This window comes from Heliconius melpomene, chromosome 18 (assembly GCF_056956725.1).
Source record: "Heliconius melpomene rosina isolate 202511_hmr_F chromosome 18, ASM5695672v1, whole genome shotgun sequence".
NCBI lineage: Eukaryota > Metazoa > Arthropoda > Insecta > Lepidoptera > Nymphalidae > Heliconius > Heliconius melpomene.
Genome location: NC_140406.1, coordinates 3,519,583 through 3,542,409, shown reverse-complemented (window position 1 = coordinate 3,542,409; position 22,827 = coordinate 3,519,583). Strand labels below are relative to the sequence as shown.

The following is a 22,827-nucleotide window of genomic DNA, read 5'->3' as shown; positions in this document are numbered from 1 at the left end:
GGTTACATAATTTGTGAACCATACACTCCTCCTCCACCAGGTCCATACTTCCTTACTACTGCTTATCTACGACTCTGTCGTAGACGTAACTATTTCCGCTACGGTTTGCCTCTAGCGGGAGATGGGTTAAGATAAAGAGATTTAATACAAAAATGTATAAATATTTTTTTGGTTTTACGTTTTGTCCTATATATAGCAAGGCAGGAGGAGCCTAGTGTCAATATATTCCCTTCTCCGCTTTCCGGCCAAATTTAGACTTAGTGTTAATTAATGGAATTCCACTACATTTTAATAGCTATAATATTATTTTAATATCATACTTTAGTACAGTCTATTGAAAACTCTCTCCTTTCTATTAAAATTATATATTGGGTGGTCAAGCTCGACCCTTTATCTACCTAAATTGATAAAACAGCTACATATATAACAATTTATTTCTCAGATTTGATTTGAATTCGCGATCATCGCTCTCAGATTAGTAGATTCTCTCTCTTCTCTAGATTTTAAATATTACTATATTAGTTACTAGTTTTTAGAGTCAGTGGGTACCTATTTAAAAAGTTATGCACTCATGATAATGGTTTCTCAGTTTGTCGCCTATCATGATAAAGAAGCGACATGGAGAATTATAAAACGTCAAATATATATATATAATAGGTACCCTACCTCTAATTCGTTAAATTTATCGAAATTAAATGAAGTTAGAATATAAAACAACAAAACAATTTTTAATTGTTTTCTTACTAAAAAAATATTTTGATAACGTTAACGGTATTGACGCGTGTGTAGTTCTTTATGAGGATTGTACGATAAAATTCTACTTAATAGTGTTTGTTCGACCTGGTTAGGCTTAGTTTGACGCTAGTTTCCGCTACACAGCACGCACTGTCTTTAAATAGAAGGAAAATGACAAACTATCTATTGCTAGTATCGTTACAAATAGTACGCTACTAAATTCATTTTTTCTATACAATATGATGAAAAACTTACAAAAATTACATTATGACATAAAAATATATTATATAAGTATGAATTATATATATAATTTTTTTATTAAAAAGTTGTATTTAATGATTCAAGATGAGAAAAATGCAAATATAAATATTACAATAATTAACCGGCAGCCGTTTCAAGAAAACTTAGCGTAGAAACGGCAAAGTGAAAATAGCTCTCGCATCGACGCGCTTCGTATTTCCCTAACCAAATCTTAAATTCAAATAAATATCCTTTAGTGGGTATTAAAATAAAATAGTTGAATAGATTTATGTTAATAGTCCTTCAATTACAATAGCGGCGCCGTGTTACCTGTAATGTAATAAATTGATGGCAGTATGTTTACTTCTCGTCAGAAACCCGTTAATATGAAATGATAGCATTTGTCGCAGTAAATTAATGTAGCCCTGATTGATTATACTGAATACGTTCGATAGCTAATGATATTGTACGCGATCTAATGATACTTTTTTTCTGTAATGCCAACCGAAATCATAATCATATTATATATATATATATATATATATATATATATATATATATATATATATATGGATATATATATATATATGGATAATAGAAAAAATATATATTTTAGAACAAATAATCAAATTAATGCAACTAAAACTAAGTATATCTACAAAAAAGAGCCAAAAATAAAAGAAAAATAATAACAACCAACCAAAAAGTTCCATGGGAGAAAAATCCAAAAAAAATTGATAAATATGCACAAATTAAAAAAAAAACAACATACACTTCACAAAAACATAAATAATCTTTTCAAGAACAGCACAAATAAAAAAATGTTAGAAGCTTCATACATTGCACTATAAGCACAAACACTCAACTTTACCCGTTCGCCGCCAGGACCTTGCCTCGGAACAGAGTTCGCGGAAGTTAAAAGTTCTCTAAGGGTATTTTCAAATCGCGATGTCTAACGCCGCGTCGCGTTTACTCGGCGGGTATTTTCGGCTATAATAGGGAAGATGTGCGCATAGCTGTGGCTTAGAAGAGACTGTGCCTGTGTACCGCTCGCACTGTGTGACCGCCGACTTTCGCCCCGACCAGTCGCCCTACAGCTCCGCCGACTAGTGACGCATCCAGGAACATTTAATTCACCACTCACAACCACTTATTTTTTCGCAGGCTTATCTAGCTTTTAAACGGGATGTATTGACACTTGCTATTTCTCATTTTATAATTAATATTATTATAATATTTTACATATAGTAGAGTAAGTTTATTTTACATTATAGGAATTTGTCCTTAAATAATTTTAATTACTCAAATAAACTATGTTTTTAATATAAACTAACACTAATTTCAATAGTATTTTAAAGTAATAATAACGTATAAATTTCACCTCATAAGAAGTGTTTGTACCGTCGTAAGTTCAACTCGATACTACGCACGTGAGGGGTGCTTACGTAGCAATAAATGCGTTTTGTTTGTACTGGAATTTTTGCACGCAACCATTGTTCTGATTTCAAATTAAATAAACATATTCTTATATTGTTGTTTTTAATGTTTCAAAATAAAGTATAGTGAACTATGAAATCGTATATTGAGAATTTTATCAAAATTCTAGAACAATATTTTACTACGCAACATTTTCATATAAAGGCACGTATCTAGTTGCGATGGAGGCAGAGAGTAAAAATTAGAGGATATACTCTCCAATAAATCTATGTAGCGTAAGTTACCTATATAATATTCCGAATTAGATATGAACTGGCACCAACCGCAATCAGCTATTGGGCTATGATGACGTCAATCAAAATATATTATTGTATAATTCTATACTTAACTATTTATAAGAATATGAATCATAGTTACTTAGTACCAAAGTTGACATATTTTCGTATAATTGTTTTCTATGTATAAAATTGCGAATCACAATTCGTGCTGTGTTCATTAATTAAATTATTCGTCATGTCAGTTATTAACAATGAGAACTAGGAGGAAGTACGAAGCGTATTATATCTTTTTATCTGTTCGCGAAACAAAACTTAAGGGAACTTGTGTTGACGAAATATTTGCGTCATCTATTATAATGATAAATTAAGGAAAATTATTAAATTAATATTATTTTGCACTTATCATGAACAGAATATATAAAAAAAATATTTAAACAAAACTTAAAGACTGAGACTGACTTTATTAATTATATGCCTCAAATATTTTAAAAGTATATAATAATAATATATACTTTTAAAAAATATAAACGTGATCGTAGGTTCGAATCGCACTCAGAGGAATGAATTATTTTGATTTCTAAGACAAACCATCCCGTCCCCTCAACGTGCAATGTATCCAGAATTCGATGGAAAGTGGGGAACAGAGTGTCTTATCACCAGCTTCGCTTTATCCTGCCCTACCAGGGATACAACGTAAATTTATAAAAAAATACTTGTAAAATATTACAAGGAAACTTAAATTGCACAATAGATGTGACATCAACAAACAAGCTAGCTCAATATCATTCCCTAGTTGTAACAATTTCAATATTCTAGATAATTCTTGGTACAAAATATAATATAAGTTACAAAAACAAGTTTATATCAGCTGTCAGAGTAACCCAGTTCCGAACAAGGACCCGTAGGAAGCGGCAGGATGCGACTACGCCAGAACTCGCAGGAACTACTGACAATGTTGTACTATTGTTGTTTAGTTTGTTCGTGGAAAGCTTCTATGTGTTTGACTATAGTAGATATTAATATTTCGACTTTTCTATGTCTTATTTTTATATATAATATTTTAATAATGTCTGATTATATTAGACTTCTGTTCTGTTGTATAAAAATATAGTAAGTAAATCTGTAGACCACACAATGTCAATGTGAAACCGAATGATGCAGATCATGTAATTAAAAATATTATCAAAGTTTCCACACGACAAAATGTAGCGTTGAGTTTCGCCACTCAACACATAATGTCTCAAAAATTGTCAACGTGTAGAATACGAAGTTTCTTAACACTAGGTAGTGTCTATCTACCGCTCTGCTATATGCAAGAAACATCATAAAGGGGTATTTCTATTTTGAATCACATCAATTTTGGTCATTCCGTTCTCTGCTTTTCATGGAATTTGAGAGATGACTTTAATTTATCTGTATGTATGACAATATATATACATGTATTTCTTTTCAGCGTGTAGCATAGTATGCAAAGGTAGTATTGTGAATACATTTCGCTTCCCACTTTCCGCCAAATTCTGAAAACATACAAATATAAAATAGTATAAATAGTCTGTCGGGTTTTGAACTCACGACCAACGCTTCCAGTCAAACATATCCCAATTGCACCACTATACCACATCTAAAAAAAAGCATACGCCCGCAGATATTTAATAAATGCGGACACGTTAATAAACGTTCGATATAAGTGCGTTATTTCAACATTTTATGTTTATTAACTTCACATTCGACATCAAATATGTCCCTCTGATATGTGGCAGCGGCGTCACGTACATGGCTATGGGGAATCATTATGATAAATATAATTTAGATGTCTCGTTTACATTAGATAGATATAATAGTAATACGCGTCGCCTTTACCGTTTGAAACTATTTTTGTAAAATGTTTAGGTTTTTTTTATATTTCCATGCAAATTGATATGCGAAACTAGTTATAGAGAAGTGTTTTTCATTTTAAGACATCGAGACACTGTGTGTTTGATTAAAAGTGTATTTTTTTGGTAAAAATTTACAGACATTGAATGTCGATTCGCAGAACCTGACCACTTGTTAGCAGAGAGAGGAATGAAAATATAAAAAAAATCATTCCCCCGAATAGGAATCGCATCGACAACCGCCGAATTTATAGTCACTTGTACCGTCTTCGTATATTATTTTCATATTATCTTTTATTTTTTTACTCAAAATTTTTATGATTTATTTAAAAAATCTAATAATATTGTTCACGGACTTGTTTTCGATTTGGCTAAGCCAGATTGCGAACTTAAATCCACTGTGAAACACGATAACATTGCTACTTCATAATAATGAGGAGGCAACTTGGACGTTTTTCCGAGTAATTCAATTTCATATTACGTACTTACTACGTAGAGCTTTGGATGTGGGTTTCTTTTTTATTGAGGATAAAAAAATACAAGATAAATTAATAGATTAGTTAATTTATATTCTTACAATGATTTTTTACATTATAGGTTATAACAATATGAAAGTATTTCAGTTATGGTTTAACTGAAATTTTTTTTTTAAATAAGAGAAGTAATTATTAAATAAAAGTCTGTTGTAGCGCAAGAGTACAAGCTTGCGCCTGTACACGGGGGTTCGATTCCCATTCAGGGGAATGAAATATTTAATATTTTCATTTTTCCCGCTCTAGTAAAAAGGTAAAGCTCATCCTAATGGATTCCAATTCGGAGCATTATTTTCATTTCCTACTCTGGCAAAACATCGTACGGCGTTGAGTTCCACCACTTAAGTCACAACTTTTATATTAAATTTTATCAAAAACGACACACCTAAATCGATCTAAAAAGAAACTAAAAACTCACAAAATCACATTATATTTTCAAATGAAATTAAAATCAAAAGCCAACTAAATATCTAAATAGCATCTATTAACTAAACGAGCGTGATCACACGATCTCGCGAACATCTCACTCGCCCAACAACTTGGCTACCGTGTGTAATAAACAGAAATCCGATACCCAGGCCTACGACCAGCCCAGGCCAGATCCCAGATAAGGACCATTCGCCAGATAATTTACAATCCGTACGCCTGTCTTACGCCAAAATCGACTAGTTTTTAGTTTTATTAGTCATAATTTAACAGTAATCGTGGCTTCGTCTATGTAATTAATTGGTTATTAAAATATTATTTGATTATTTATTATTATTAATCACCGTAGAGTATATATGCATAGATTATTAGAAAATGGAAAGGTTAACTTTAAAGTTTAAATATATAAAGTTAGTAAGTTAATGTTTGATGTGATATTTTTGGGCATTTTTTTTCAGCTACCAGGTTATTATGTCCCGCATAGAGAAAGGTAGGTAGAAGGAACTTAGTGTTAAGACACTCCGTTGGCATTGTCTCTTGAGAACACGTGGAATACAACGCCGCGCTTCTGCCTTAGTACCAGAGCGAAGACATGATAAATAATAATTAATTCCACTAAGTGGGAATCGAACTCACAACCCTCGCGTTACAGTCAAAGTCGCTTGTGTCGCATGTCAAGTAAAAAAAACTGTTTATTATTATAAAAAAAGACTAAAACACACCAATTACTATTAAAAACTAGCATCTCAGTCTCATGTATATTTAATTTACCCATCTTCCAGTACAATATGAACCGGGAGTCAACAAATGTAAATTCGGAATGCCAATATAGAATCGCATCACAGATGCAAGCACACAGCTGCAGAATTCGGGTTTCTTTGTTAATTTATTCATTTACCCTTCACGCCCCGAATCCCTCTAGTGAAGGGTTGTGCCGCGTGCTCGATCCATCATCCCGCTGACGCAAAACAAATTGATTTGCGAACACGTGTGATTCGACACTGCCACCATATATCAAAATCACACTAAGTATGGGAGCTAAAATAATTTTTAATGATATACATACTGGTATATCAATAAATTTTGGGTACATACCTGTGATTGTAAATGTGGCAGATTGTGGGTTCAATTCTCACTCGAGGAATTGAAATATTTAATGTTTTCTATTCTTCACTTCTGCCAGGATTCGGCGGGTAGTGAGGAGCGAGAGAGTGCAGAGGAGTGTCGTGACAGTGTCAAGAGGCTAGTGACCCTCCCTCCATCAATCATGCGACATACGGGATACAATGTAAAACTGTGATAAAAAAATGCATATAGTATTATTATTTTTTCTTCCTATTACCATATTAGTACTGTAATTTCATATCTATAACATTATAACGTTTTGATGATCTGCAACTAAATTCGATGCCGAATCATTAGCCACTTCGGCCGGTGTTTATCTTAATCGCATCTCTGGTTTAATGAAGGCCGCGTGGAATAAAAATGCGTACGATTTAGCTAGCCGGCTATAATGTGTGGGTTTTATATTATTTTCAAGAAATAATTAAGCCACTTGTCGATACAAGATAATAATCATTGTCTCTGTATACGTTTATTTATTTAGCAAGCTTGAAGCTTGGTATGATATTTGTGTTAAAAACTTATAAATTTATTTGTAATTTGAATTCAAAAGAATAGCTATAGAAGCCAGTTGTGACGTAAACAAAGTCTAACTGTAAACACAACAGATAGTGGGTTCGATTCCCACTCGAAGAAACGAAATGTTTAATATTTTCATTTCTTCGCTCTGGTATCGAGGCAAAGCGCGGCGTTCAGTTCCGTCACTCAACACGCAATGCCTAGAGAATTCAGCGGAAAATGGGGAACAGAGTCTCGAACACTAGGTTCGCACTGAACACTGGAACACTGCCTATCCCTATGCCGGTCCCCTGCATGACTTTAAAAAAAATCTATAGAATTTAGAAGTTTATTATAAAATCAATTTAGATAACAAAAATGAATGCAACCGTGAAAAGGTTTCACAAATTGGCTCTATGGGGCCAGTTCCAAAAAGCATCGATTGTGTGGTATTATCGAGGTTCGTCGGAAGCCCGAGGGTGAAATCGGAAGCGATACGGTTTTTATTTCCTCCCCACACTATCTAGTATCGACTCCCCGGTGTCACCACGATGGGGTGTTATATTGAAAATTTTTTGATTGATGTTCTAAGTTGTTAACGAAACGATTTGTAAAGATTAAATTTTATGAACGCATCTCCTTTCTAAATCTATAAAAGTTTAACGTTTAGTTTAAAGTCTAAATATTTTTTTTTTATTATTACTATTAAATTTTAATTTGTTTGATTGTTGGGAAATTGAGTAATTATTTTTATATTTGTTGAGTTATCCCTCTTTTGTAATAGTCAGTAAAGTGTCTTTTGTAATAGGCCACGTTTGTTTGTTTAATACTTAATTTCAATGCTCTCTCTACGTTTACGGTTAAATTATATTGAAATTTGATTCACCCCCAAGTAAAACATTTCAAATATATTGTTACATTTTTCACAATAGAAACTGTTTAGCCAAACCTATGAATATTCAATTTGAAGCTTTACTATACAACACACAAGTAATGTTAGCAAGATATTTAAAAGTACACACGAATTTAGCATTTATTACCATGTAATACGTACATTTTACCTGTGGACATATTAGTGTTTCTGTAGGCAGCTTTATACGAGTGTGCTATTCAATTTAATAAAGATGTAGGATGGATTGGGCCTGTGCCAAACCGGTCGGCTTCAATAGAGCGGTGGCCTTACGACGCTATTGTTAACTTATTTTAATTGGCATTAGTTAAATTAACATAAAGCAAGGGTCATAGAGATTAAGCACAGCTCCCTGTGTTAAAATGTGATAGAAATTTAGATAAGGTATGATTATACACTAAAATTGTGCAAAATTGTGTTATGTAATAAGATTGTGTTGAGGTAGTCGTTAACTGTAAACGTAATGATTATAGGTTCGATTCCCAATCGAGAAAATGAAATATTTAATATCTTCATTTCCTTTCAGAATCCGGCGGAAAGTGAGAAACGGAAACTTAACACTAGGTTCCCAATTTCCAAGTGCCTTCCCTTCTATGTGCAAAATACAATGTAAAGCTAAAAAAAATAAACAATTTTTTTAGCTAAACTACAAAAAAATAAGACGAAAAACACGTCCATTTCGCCTCTACGAAAAGCCACTCAGACGCATGACTTGACACACACTCGACCGAAATTCTCAGCTACCAGTCCCAACGCTTCTACAGTCTACACGAAACTAAACTATTTATTATACGATGCTAATAAATAAAATGAGCCGTAAATTACGATTGCGGCATTCACACATTCTTTTCAATTCTCCCTCTTATTACGTATCTCTATGTATTATGCAAAACACAATAAAAACTTGATCATTCTGTAATATCATATTCAACCAATGAAATAACATACGAAAATAAATTTTCGATGGTCAGCCATAAAGCGAACGAAATGGTGTATTAGTGGTACAGTAATAAATTAAACTTTTATAGTAATATTAAAAATCAGTAAAATATCAATGAACGGGTATAACGTCTTCTATATAAATGTTGTTTGTGTGTTTGTTGTGAACTTTCGATAGTTTAAAAAATGAAAGCTCGAGGTCGAGTTTTACTATATTCAAAGGACAGGACTCATTGTATTGGTCTCGGTTTTTTTAATTCGGTAGAGTCAATGAATGCAAATAGACGTATATTCTTGCTTAATTGGGTAGAATTAATGAAAAACATATGGTTTTCTTCTTTCGATTAGGTAAAGGAAAATCAAAAATTCTAAATCGAAAAAACTGATTGAAACGAGGCCGTCGTGGCATAGTGTGCAATACAAGCGTGTGATTGCAAGTGCAACGGTTTGGGATTCGAATCCCAAATGGGGAAATGAATTATAGTTTATTAAGAGTTTCATTTCTTTTTCTTCTCGTTTCATTTCTTTGCTACGGTAACAAGACAAAAAGCGTCATTGAGTTCCGTCACTCAACTCAACGCCTGCAATGCCTGAAAAATTCGGCGGAATGTTGGCAACGAAGTGTCTTAACAAAAAATTCCCTCTGCCTATCCATTCAGAGAAAAACTGAGAGAGAGAGAATAAACTGAGAAAAACAAGACACATTAAATTTCTTATGTTATTTAAGTATGTAAAATAATAAAAAATATAAATAACTCAGAATATATTACATGTTTAGAATTTTTTTTTTCGTTTTATTTTCAACTTGCAATTAACAACACATTGACTGTATCGTCATCAAGGACATTGTTTATATAATTATCGAAGTAAGTCCCCGGGGGCATAAAACTTTCCTTACATCATATTTGAACGTCCATATAATGGTAATAACTAAGCTCACGAACTTTCATACCAATAAAACAATATAAAAACGTATTGACAATAATTTATTCACAACAAGCGGCCGGTACGACGCGGACTGCGATACAAGCGGGACGCGGGATAGACGAATATATCAATTTAAATATAACATATATAAGTGAGTAATAAAACGACAAAATTAATATATTCTATAATTTTAAGGGTACAATTAATGATCTCGCACCTTTCTTAATTTCAAATTTAGCTTATATTAAATTTAATCTCGATATCATAACACTTTCGAAAACTCACACGCATTCCTCTAAAGCTAAAGTTATAAGTGTCGATCTTTTCAAATTTAAATAAAAATTTTAAAGATAATGTATGTTTCTTACTTTCATGTCGGTTCTGTGTTACGGTGTTTACAACCGAAGTCCATGGGAAGCCGAGTGGGCGGCGATAATCTAGCGATTACAAGGGTGTTATCATATGGTAAAGCAAAGAAGTGGATTTTTATACGAGTAAATGTTATTTCAAACGCTTGGATTGTATTAATTTGTTTTAATCCTAAGATGTGATGATCTGAGATGCTCTTTCAATATAGTTAATTAAAAAAGTGAAGTTGTAATTCAAAAGTATATGTTACGTACAAGTTCCTAAGTATATACAAGTTGTTATATTATTCGCTTAACTATAAACTGGACTATGTTCTAGACAATATCAGACAATACAATATCAGAATAGCTCGCTGCGACTAATGCAAAAATGCAAACTTCTTAAGTGGTCATTTTTTAAAGTAGTGCCTGCGCCGGCGCATGTCAACGTATCTTCGAGTGTTGACTGTCGATTGTTTGTCCTCCTGCACAAACAGTCGCACAGACTAATTACATATAAACATCACCTCACATTTTGCTTGGAAAAAGCCCTTGAGCATCTTATTATTTTGCATTTTGTATGCAATCGTCACATATTTTATATTTGAATTATTTTCTTAAAATCACTTGGCTCATTACAGTCGATTCTTCCTTCATTTCCATCTTCCTCGCGTTATTTTTCGAAATTTGAAGTAACTAACTGATAATTTAATTCTGAATTTTATTAATTACGTTCGTTATTCTACGAAGATATATAAGCGAGTCTTGAAAAAAGGTTTATAATATAAGAACGCAACTACAGACATACATCATATATGGTCTGTAAGAAAATGTAATAAAATTAAAAGATTTATTTAAATATATTTATTTTTAAACGTATGTGGCGCTATTATATTGATATTCTTAATGATTAAGCCCGTAAAAGATCACTTTCTTATCTGTCCGTCCGTCTGTCAAGACCATTCATCCCGAGATCGCGTGAAGATATCAAGCTCAAATTAATATCAAACATTTAGGTCTACGGTCTCTTTGAGTATGGAAGAAATAAATCTTTTAAGTCAACCCAATTAAAAGATACGAACATTTATGCATCGTTTTTGCTGTATTTTATATGGAATTAGCCACATAATCAAAACCTAGCAGGCATTTGAAATTGGTACGAAATTCACTCTCTTTTCAAGCTCTATCTTTCCTGGTAGACAAAACTTAGTGTCAAGACACTCTGTCCCAGACGTTGAGCCCGAATCCCACTTTTTATTGGAGACGTTTATATATTCTGGAAATTAGATGTATATTATGAGTAATAAATTCTACCAATAGACCTAGAATATTTTTTCTTTATTATATTGTTAATATAAATATTTTCAGTATCGTGTCCCTAATTGCAACCGCAAACTTCCTTATTTTACAATCGTTGCTTTGTGACAAAAGAATAGTACACATTGTGAATAAAAAATATAATTGAATATAAATTACTTCTTTAAAAGTGAATACAATAGATTTTATAGAATTTTTTTTTTATGGAAAAAGGACAAGGCAAACGAGCGTTCGGGTCACCTGATGATGATCACCGCCGCCCACGACCCCGTGCAGCACCAGAGGAGCTACAGGTGCGTTGCCGGCCTTTGAGGTGGAGATAGACGCGGTTTTTGAAGGTACCCATATCGTACCGACCTGGAAACACTGCCGCGGGTAGAAATGCCTATATACTATACAACACTAGAAATATATAATACTAGCGGACGCGCGCAGCTTCGCTTACGTATTTAGGGGTGAATTCTAATAAACCATGAAACATGTGTTCAATGAAATATTTTTAAGAGTCTAAATTTCAAATTTTATGAAAATCGGTGGTGATTTAAGAATTTTTATATACAAACTTTCAACCCCTTATTTGCACCCTTATGGAAAGAATTCTAGAAAACCATGAAACACGTGTTCAATTAAATACTTTTAAGAGTCTGAATTTCAAATTTTATAAGAATCGGTGCCGATTTAATTTTTTTTCCATACTAACTTTTAACCCCTGTTTCGCCCCTTTAGGGTTAAAATTTTCCAAAATCCCTTCTTAGTGGATGTCCAGATTACGAAAGTAAATATCTGTCCAAATTTCACATTTCTACGCACAGCGGTTACGGCTGTGCGTGCGTCTTACCTCAGTCAGTGAGGACAAGTCCTTTTATATATATAGATTGATCAATTTATATACAATTTTATTTAAACAATAAGGGCAAGGGATTAGGTAAATAATTGTTATATCTTCACAACTTCTCACAAGGTAGATAGAAAGAACCTAATTTTAAATATTCTCGCCATTTTAGTGACGTTGCTAGACGAGTATCAAAACTCAAGCCCGCTGATTATCGTACCTGGCCGGGAAATAATTCATTCAGCTTCACGCTGTATCCCGCACACAGCAGGTAGACAGTGAAGCTTAGTGTTAAATCACTCCACAAGCTAAAAGCTGACTAAAATTTTTAAAAAAAGATAATATTTCTTTAAAGTTTACACCAGTGGGTCTTACGCACTACACAGAGGCCGGGACCGACACGTAAAACAAGCAAACTTGATACAAACATGGGTGCATCGCATGCGTCTAGAATAACCTAACGGGAAAAAAAATTACCATATTGTTATAACCTTTAAGTATATTCAACTATCGTTTAAGCTCGCTTAATTTTTTTGTGACCTATACATTAATATCACTTTTGGTATACTTTGAGTAGTTCATATTCCAGCTTGTGGCACTCTGAATAACCTATGTCCATTTTCCATCGAGAGATTTAGACCTAGATAGTCTTATCTAAAAACACCATAAATGTATGTTTATATGTAATCTTATCATTTTGAAATAATTAAGTGAATCATACAAGATACTCTATCAATAAACTATTTTTTTTTTAGTTTGCCGCTGTATTCCGCACGTATAGCATGGTAGACATAAGGAAACTGGGTGCTTAGTGTAAAAACTTTTCGCCGCATTCTGAAGTAACGGAACCCACCACCGCACTTTGGCCTCGTCAGCAGAGTGATGAGTTAAGAATTCATTTCGATATTTCATTTCCTCGAGCAAGATCGAACCAAAAACCTTACTGTCGCACGCTTGTGCACCACGACTGGTCCCAACAGGTTTCATAAAAAGAATTATTTTAATCTTACAATGTTTTTTAAATAAATATAGACATAAAAACACATTACATAATATTTGTTAAATAAACAAGTTGAGTAGAATGATGAAGGCTCACCGCTACATAATTTTTATCACGGCCATACATTTCCTTACAAATTGTTATCGGAAATGGCGCTTGAGTCGCTACAGGAAAACCCTTATCTAAGAAGGAATGTCGAGTAGCGGACTTAGATTAGTTTACATTTCTATGAAAATTACAAACTTGCATAATTATATTGAAGTGACTAACTGCGCATTTATTTTATTAATTGAGTGTGATTGAATGTTCTAATTATATATATACCTATAGTGTAAACACATTTCTTCTTAAAATATATTTTATGTATGTAAAAGGCAACTAATTTCGTTACTCGTGTATTTATGTAGTTTTTGCCTGTTTCCATAATGAAATGCAGGACAATCCGCTATTTTAAGATCTTACTTTCGAAACTGAAACAAAGCTTTTATTATTAGCTCACGCTGTATCCCGGGAACCTAATATTAAGACACTCCGCTCAGTTAAGATAACCGCTTCCAACTTTTCGCCAAATTCTGGAGGCATTGGGTATTGACTGATAGAAATGAAAATGTTAAATATTAAATTTCCTCGAGTGGGAATTGAACCCAGTCGCGTTTACCCCCACTTCATGCCCCTCCACCACGACTGGCCTCAACTACAATATCTTACAATAATTCTGAATCGGTAAATAAATAAAGCGTTGAAATTGTGACAGAGCACATCACAATAACACGTAAAGGCAATTGTGTCTAAAAACAAGTTATGTCGACGCGAGAGTGCTTCTGATTCGCCAGTCATGCCACTTATACCTCTAGGACACGTTAAATGCTTCTCTGTTTATGTCAGACTACTTTGTATATGCCATTTTTCATATTTCATTTCAGTAAAGTTTGACAAATCTATTAAAAAATAGAGTAGATATATTATAATATGTATATTTAGTCCTGTCCGTCCGTCTTGTAGTTAATGATTCTCAATGGACTACTGATACTGCTTTTCTAACAAGTGTATTAATTATATATCTTTTATATTACATACGATGAAAAACCAAGATAGAGCTCTTTTGAACATTTGAAATGAATTTAGAAATGTTTGATCTTTTATTTTCGCCTCTCAATCTGAATCGAAAAAATGAACTAATTAATAAGAGAATGACTTAAGATAAATTCAAATTGCAATTAAATTGAGAATATTATTTTAACTTATCATTATATATTAATATGTTAAAATATTGTATCATATAGATATATATGGTATAATATAATCTTTGTATTACAGATGAATATTACGTCAGCCTAATAATAATCATTATAATTAAATGTAATTAATTAATGATAATTAATCCATTATTGACCTAAAAATAAAATTAACTATTACGTACCAGGTAACTCCCCTCACGTCAGTTGAGTGTCTCTTTGTTGATCTACATAATTAATTTACTTAAGCAAATACTTATTGTTTTTATTTATAAACATTAGATATTGAAATAATATGTGTACTTACATATACCATATTATTTTAACGTTGTTTTATAATTCTCGAGGTCATCTTTTTAAAATTGTGGTGATAATTTTAGCAGCATATTTCTGCGTATATAGCAAGGGAGGGAGAACATAGTGTTAAGGCACTTCGTTTTAGAACTATTGCATGATATCGGTGCAAACCGAATATACAACTGTAGATTTTTTTAATAGAAATATTACTAATCATAAGTCAAGAATAAATCAGACTGCTTTTTAAATATTACTTAACTATACATGAATTATTAATATTAAACATTTAATTCAAGCATCGTATAAGATTTTCGTAAATTCAGACTTCAAACCTTAAAGAGACTATTTCTTTGAAACTACTTTATTCATTGGCGTTTCTGACCGCTCTATTCACCCAGTAAGGTATAAAAGCTAGTTAATTTTAGCTACAAAGTAAACATTTTTGGTGGACATTTTTAAATCTATCTTTTTAGAAATAAGTATTTTTTTTTAACTTCCTGCATTTAGCAGGGTAGGCTGAAGGAACTTGCGAGCTCAGAGTTAAGACACTTCCTTTCTCCACTTTCCGCAGAATTCTCTCCACGGTGTGCCTTGACTGCATGAGTGCATCGATTTTTATAAAAATGAAATTTAAACTCTTAAAAATATTTCATTAAACACGTGTTTCATGGGTTATTAGAATTCCCCCTAAGAGTGCAAATAAGCATGCGAAGCCGCACGCGTCCACTAGTATACAATATACAGTAAATATATTGTATACGCGTGCGGCTTCGCTATATGTAAATACAAAAATAGTCATATTTATCACCAATAATTGAAATTACTATCAATTGAAATAAATATGCAGGTATGTCCATACTATACTATATTATCGTTATTTGCCATTAACAAACATAGAGAGATCGATATCATTCAACTACTCCTAACTACGCAAATGATCCTTATTTATCTTTGTCTCGAGTGTATGTTACATATTATGTTGTTAGATTATAACTTGATTATCAACTGATATGTGTGTATTGAAAACGTTATACAGTTCTAAAAATAGTTTGCTCATTCTTTTGTGTTTATTTTTTCCGTTTTTCATTTTAAAAAAGGTCAATCAATTTAGAGAAGTAATAATTGTATTGTAGGTACTACTATAGCTATTTATTTACAATCAGATATTAATATGCAATATTGAATTGTTAGCACATCGATGACTTGGTGAAAAAACTTTTTCAAGCAAAGCAATTTATAATATAAATCATTCAATTATTATTACCTAATGATTTCATTAAATTATACATTAAAAAACGTTTAATTTACTACCATATTATTATCAAAGAAATTATAATATGACAAAGTCCAGTATAGTCACGTTCATATACATGTATATATTCATATGTCTTATAACTACGTAAATGTTTTCACATTTCCTTATCTATATATATAAGGTTTCATAATTACATTTACAAATATTTATAACAGAGACCGCTGAAAGTGCAATGTCTTAACACTAGTCTCCCTCTGCCTAACGTTCTCCATACCAGATATAACATGAAAGAAAAAAAGTATTAACAAAAATACCAACCAAAGACACTGGCAAAAGTTAGTCTAACATTTTTGTCTTAAATTATAAACAGTTGCTTAACAAAACGAAGCTATAATTTAAACTCACAACGAAATACGACCTAATCAATTATGCGCGCTTCGTATTCACTACCATTATATTTCGGCAATTCAACTATCTGTTATACAAATCAACGTTATCAATTATATCGTCCAATAGAAAGGGCTATAAAGTAATAGGTTTTAGGGCACAAGAGCTATAAAATTAGTTTGAGAATTCTGGAACACGCGTATGCAATTCACAAGTGATAGTACGATATCATCTTTAGATTTTTTAATTCAACACCATTAGAATCTTTCTTGGAATGGAAATAATAATACAATAAGATAATAGATAAGTAAGTAATTAAAATATTTAACATTGTACATTTTAGGTGCTCGTTCTAATTTTATTACGAAACTTCTACTCTAGATCAATATAGTTTCTATCGTCTACTTTTAAAATGAGAAGATTTTTGTTGTTTCCACCACATTTTATAAGAAAAATAGTAAGGACAACAATAAGTAGAAGAAAAGAAAATTAAATAATAAATCATTCGCTCGAGTGGGATTCAAACCCACAACCGTCGCGTTACACTCACATTCTTGTACCACTGCGCCATGACGGCCTCACATTTCATGTGGTAGACAAAAACAGTTGAGCATAAAAATTATCATGCAAACAATCATATACTCCACTCAGCTATTACAACGCATGTTCCCTATATAATCGCCATAAACGCGTCACATTGTTAGGACAGCGCGTACCAGTAGTATACTATAACATAAAACCGATAGCCCAATAAAAACCATAAGCTGACACGGTGTTTATCTCTTATGGCAAAGATGAGGCTATAAAGTGGATCGCAGTGGTAGGCGCCAACCTAAACTATTGTGTTATACAAACTATTTGTAACGTTTCGTATTTACGATGACCACCTGGTATTGCTGTTTTAAATATTCTAATCTAGAACTGTCTGGTCATATAAATATATGTTTATAAACACAGGTACAGCCTATACGGTTATACTCCTTATATTGGAAAACATTACTTTTTGTATGGTAGAAACAGAGTCCATCACATTATATGATGAGAGAAACATATATTTAGCTTCATGCCACGCTTTGCCTCGTTTACTGCCGCAGACTAGTGCCCTTGAGCCATAACTGGCTTCATATATGTATATAACATTTCTTATATTGAATATAAATATTTTCTTATGTGAAAATCCCCTCTGATAATTTTGGTAACATGTGTAAAATAATTTCAAATTCTAAATAAATAATAACATTATTTAAAATAATTGATTATTTCACACAAATAACAATTTAAACTATCCATTTGATCCATTTCGAATACAACACAGCTTGATACTGCAAAATATATGTCATTTAAATCTCACTAAACCGCAGATGATAGAGACACAATAACAATAATTCCCAAACTAATTCATCCAATTCCAAATCAATAGCAAATCGATTTACCTCCGTCGTCGCCATTCATCACACCCTACGAGTATATTCAACTAAAATGACCACCCATTACACCCTAAATAGATCGGAAACGTATAAATTTAGAGCCAAATTGCTCGATTTCCGTATACAGACGACTCAATTCGGTATGGTGCAGACAAATCTTTTGCCAATTACAAATAATAGAGACCGACACTAACATAGCTATGTAATCCCTATAGATACGTATACGTGTATAATAGGAGCTGAATAAATCTTTTGCTGAACTGGACAAAATGAGCATTACTAAGGTGACAGTTGCAGACCATTAAAATGGACTAAATACCAAAATATGGGATTAAATTTTGGATATTGTATAGAATGGAATGTATTTAAGTGAAAATCTTATTGTGGACTATTTGGTGCCGGCTGCCCACTAATTCGATTCAGCATTTTTGCCACGTGTCATTAACACAATAGGTATAGAATTATTGTGATTGAAGTAGAAGGTGACAAAAGTGCAAACGTACACAAAGGTAAACCACAAATCCGCTTTAATACAGCTAGCATACAATTGGATGAAATATTACCTATATTCTAACGTTACCACAGAAAATATCTAATACTGATTATAGATTTTATTTTCTCCTAAACAAATTTATAGTCATACCTTTTCTATTTATTATTAAGGTATATGCAAATTCATATTATAATAGCAATAATAATATTATGCGCTCTGAAGTCTTCGAAAAGCACGAAGGCTTCCAAAAGCAATTATTGATTTTCTCGAAAACATTGTTTTTGTTGACCAATGCAAATATTCCGACATTACCATAAATTAAATAAACTGACTTAAGTGTCCAACATTTACTCAAAACATCTATTTGAGATATTTATTGAAGATCGAGTCGACGCCTACGCTGATAAAACACAATTATAAAATTAGCAATACCATTATAATCTATATATATAAAATCGAAAGGTCACTCACTCATCACGAAATCTCAGAAACTACATGTGCTAGGAATCTCAAATTTTGCATAGGAGTTACTTATGGGACGTAGGTGCTCGCTAAGACGGGAATTTGCAATATTCGATTTCTAAGGGGTTGTTATTGGGGTCGAAAGTTTGTATGAAACTTCGTTACTACAAATGCATTTTGGAGTCATTTTGCATAGACGTCACTAGGACGTAGCCATGGAGACAGAAATTAATAATAACATAGTTCACGCGGGTGAAACCGCGAGCGGGCCGCTAGTAATCTATATATATAAAATCGAAAGGTCACTCACTCATCACGAAATCCCAGAAACTACAAGTGCTAGGAATCTCAAATTTTGCATAGGAGTTATTTATAGGACGTAGGTGCTCGCTAAGACGGGAATTTGTAATATTCGACTTCTAAGGGGTTGTTTTTGGGGTCGAAAGTTTGTATGAAACTTCTTTACTACAAATGCTAGGAGTCTCAAATTTTGCATAGACGTCACTAGGACGTAGTCATGGAGACAGAAATTAATAATAACATAGTTCACGCGGGTGAAACTGCGAGCGGGCCGCTAGTACTACATATAGTAGTATAAGGCTTGTGACCTTCTACTTTATCCAATTTGACTTTTGTTGACTTTGCTAAACACACACTAGTTGAATAATTTGGCCTTTAATTATACTTGGACCGTTTAAATTAAAAGTTTTTGTATTTACATTGCACATATCTATCACGCGATGGCCCCATATATGTCTAACATATTAATGATTATAAAGTATTATAAGCACTATTTATTAACAAAAACTGTTGATGATATATTATTACATATTTTATAAAAAGTGTGAATTTAAATATTTAATGAAGATGTAAATATGATATTGAGTTTCAATAAACAACATTATCTTCTTAATGTAACATAGATTAAAAAAGTTAAATAAGTTTTTTATTTCTCGTATAATGTTATAAGAGATCGAAACTAAAAGCGGCAGGGAATTCCGCTACTCAGCACGCATTGTCTTAAATCCGGACAAAAAGAGAACGGAGTGTCTCTATTAATGTAAAGCCTAGGAATTCACGGCTTACTCTCGGCTTCTATGTGGGCAAAAACGTGATGCCCTTCTTTAACGATATATCCATATTAATGTAATAACATTATATTATAATCATTGGTATTTAAAGTAATATCACGGAGATTAGTTATAAATCATAATAGTATCATAAAAATATACATATCTATTAGAGACAATTCTAAATTTTAAAAGATTTAAAATTGTATAGCAATCAATAAAACAAATTAGACTTTATCAGATGATTATCAAAATTAGTTTAATTTATCGTCTCTTACCAAATCATTCAATATGAGAACTGTTTTTTGTGTCTTTAGAAGCTTAATGGCTCCGAACAGGAAACGCTAGGTCCTGTAGACTATCTGGCAGACAGCGCGACGCTCGCTGTACCTACATACGAGCTTTTAGTCTAACCTAACAACTTTGGATCTTACATAAATACCTACGTCTGTATCTTAAAGATAGTTTTACCATATTTTTTGGTACTTTTGGTAAGCAAAGGGAACCTAGGAACCTTTTTGGGAACCTTTTTTTATTACTGAAATAATGTTAATTGATTGTTCGACATCGTTAGTGATTTTGTGAAGTAAGTAGATGAAAACATTGATAGGTTCGTCTGTTCTCCAGTTTCTGCTTAGACGTGTAGAGCTTTGAATTACAGAACCTAATGCGGTGGCTTATTAGCTATGCTAAAAAAATAAACACTCCTTCAATCACTTCTCCTTATCACGTTCATTGGCAAATGAGAGGCCTAAATGGCACCCATGATGGTATCACGTTTAACAATAAATACAATATTATAGAAAATAAGAACTAGATAAAGAATATTCTAGATGAGATAATCCTAAAAAAATCAAATGTGTTCATAATATTTTATACAACATATTTTATACAAATTAATTTTTAATTCAAATATGTTTCTGCAATAATTAGGAGTATATAATAGTGGTAGTTACATCGTGTGGCGAACATCTAGAAAAATCAAGGCTTAACAATTGAGGAAGTATCACGAGGCTATAAAAAACTCCAAATTACTATTTCGAGATCATTAAAGATGGTCGTGAGCGAAATCAATACAAATAAAGCGGTACGCAAAAAACTAAACACAAAAACTAATGAGCAGTGTAACTAGATCATTTCCTTACTGGCGGACAGTTACTTTGATAGATTATTACATATTGACATACATATATAATGTCTTATATGAATTTAGTTAAGCAAATTAAATTTTTTTCTAATATTAAGTCAAAATTTGCTTATATATAAAATATTAGTTGGCCCGTGTGGTGTAGTAACAACTAACTGCAAGCGCAATGGTCGTGGGTGCGAATCTCATTCGGGGAAATTAATTATTTTCATTTCTCTGCCCTGAGGAAATAAAGTGCGGCTTTGAGTTCAGTATCTCAGCACATTATGTCTCGAATTCAGAAGAAACGCTGTAATAGAGTGTAAATAAAAAATATACTTATATTATTTTTTTTAGAATAGCTTTACAGATAGAAGTTTCAAAGTCCCCATATTTAAAAAATACCATTGTAATCTACTTAATAAATGGTAAAATTGAAATAAAATACTCATTGTATTCCTGCCTTAAAATACAAACAGCTGTATTACAAGCGCTCTCTACAAACGCTATCATTATACTAATTGCCACAATATAACATAGTAATAATTTGCATTCGAGTCTTGTTTACCGAAGTAATTGATAGATGAATTTAATACCGTTAAAGATCTACTAAACTAGTCTTATTTTTACCGTCACGCTATATCCCGCGCGCAGCAGGATAGATAAAGAGAGAGAATCTAGTGTTAAGACACTCTGTTCCCTACTTTCTGCCGACTTCTGGAAGCATTACGTTTTGAGTGGCGGAACTCAACACTGCGGTTTGCCTCAACACCAAAGCGAAAAAATTTTAATATTAAATATTTAATTTCTTCGAGTGGGAATCGAACCCACGAGCTGTAGTATTTACAGTCTTACTTTGTGCCCTTACGCCACGACTGGCCTCTACTAATCATGTCATATACTGTTAAGTAAATAGTCCAGCTCAAATTCTGCACGAGGATGATACTAACATTTAACATATCGTCGGCTTAGAGTGTAAACCTGTTTAACAGCCTATAAGAAAATTATAAGGAGACACAAAAAACACCTTCAAGAAAATATGAGTAATATATATTGTCAAATTTTGATTATTTCAAAAATTTAATTTCATCTTCTTTAATTTTTTTATGAAAGAAAATAAAAGCCAATTTTCCATTTTTTTATACTTTCAAATAGTATGGAAAAGTATGTACATAATGAAACATAAAAAAAAATGGATTTCGCACATTTTCACTCTATGCCGACGATATTACTAATTTTCATGGACATGCATATCAAAGCGGATGCAATACGACTCCATCCGTATTACTATTGAATAGAACATCCTTATAAGACGCTATGGTTAATTATAGAATATTGCATTTACTTAGTGTTTATACATTAAAATATAATAGTTGCTTATTTAATACTACTTTTTGTCCAAAACTTGTTAATGTATTCGTACTTTAAATAATTGAATAATGTATAATATATAATTTTCTATACTTTATTAGTACTATCTACCTATTAATAATTTATTTAATCAAATCTTTTGGAAGCAATTGGTAAAATATTTTATATTATTCTTATAAACTACTGTTACTTTATAAATTTGAATTAAATCTGGTTATATTTATCTAGTTAGTATTATATAAATCTAAATATATATAATACTATATACCAACATCACCTTCGATCAATC

General features: G+C 32.2%; 1 protein-coding gene across 4 annotated transcripts in view; it reads right to left on the bottom strand.

Annotated features, from left to right (window-relative positions):
* Positions 1-22,827, bottom strand: part of ths (thisbe) — a 143,105-nt gene that overhangs the window by 95,155 nt on the left and 25,123 nt on the right. Inside the window, exon 1 of one of the 4 annotated variants that reach the window (XM_085202159.1) lies at positions 1,676-2,168. The exons of 1 other annotated variant lie outside the window; for it this stretch is intronic. The gene's annotated coding sequence lies outside the window, so the exon portion shown is untranslated. Of the gene's footprint in view, positions 1-1,675; positions 2,169-22,827 lie in introns of those variants that run through there. 2 more of the 4 variants (XM_085202162.1, XM_085202160.1) reach the window with 2 other exon arrangements.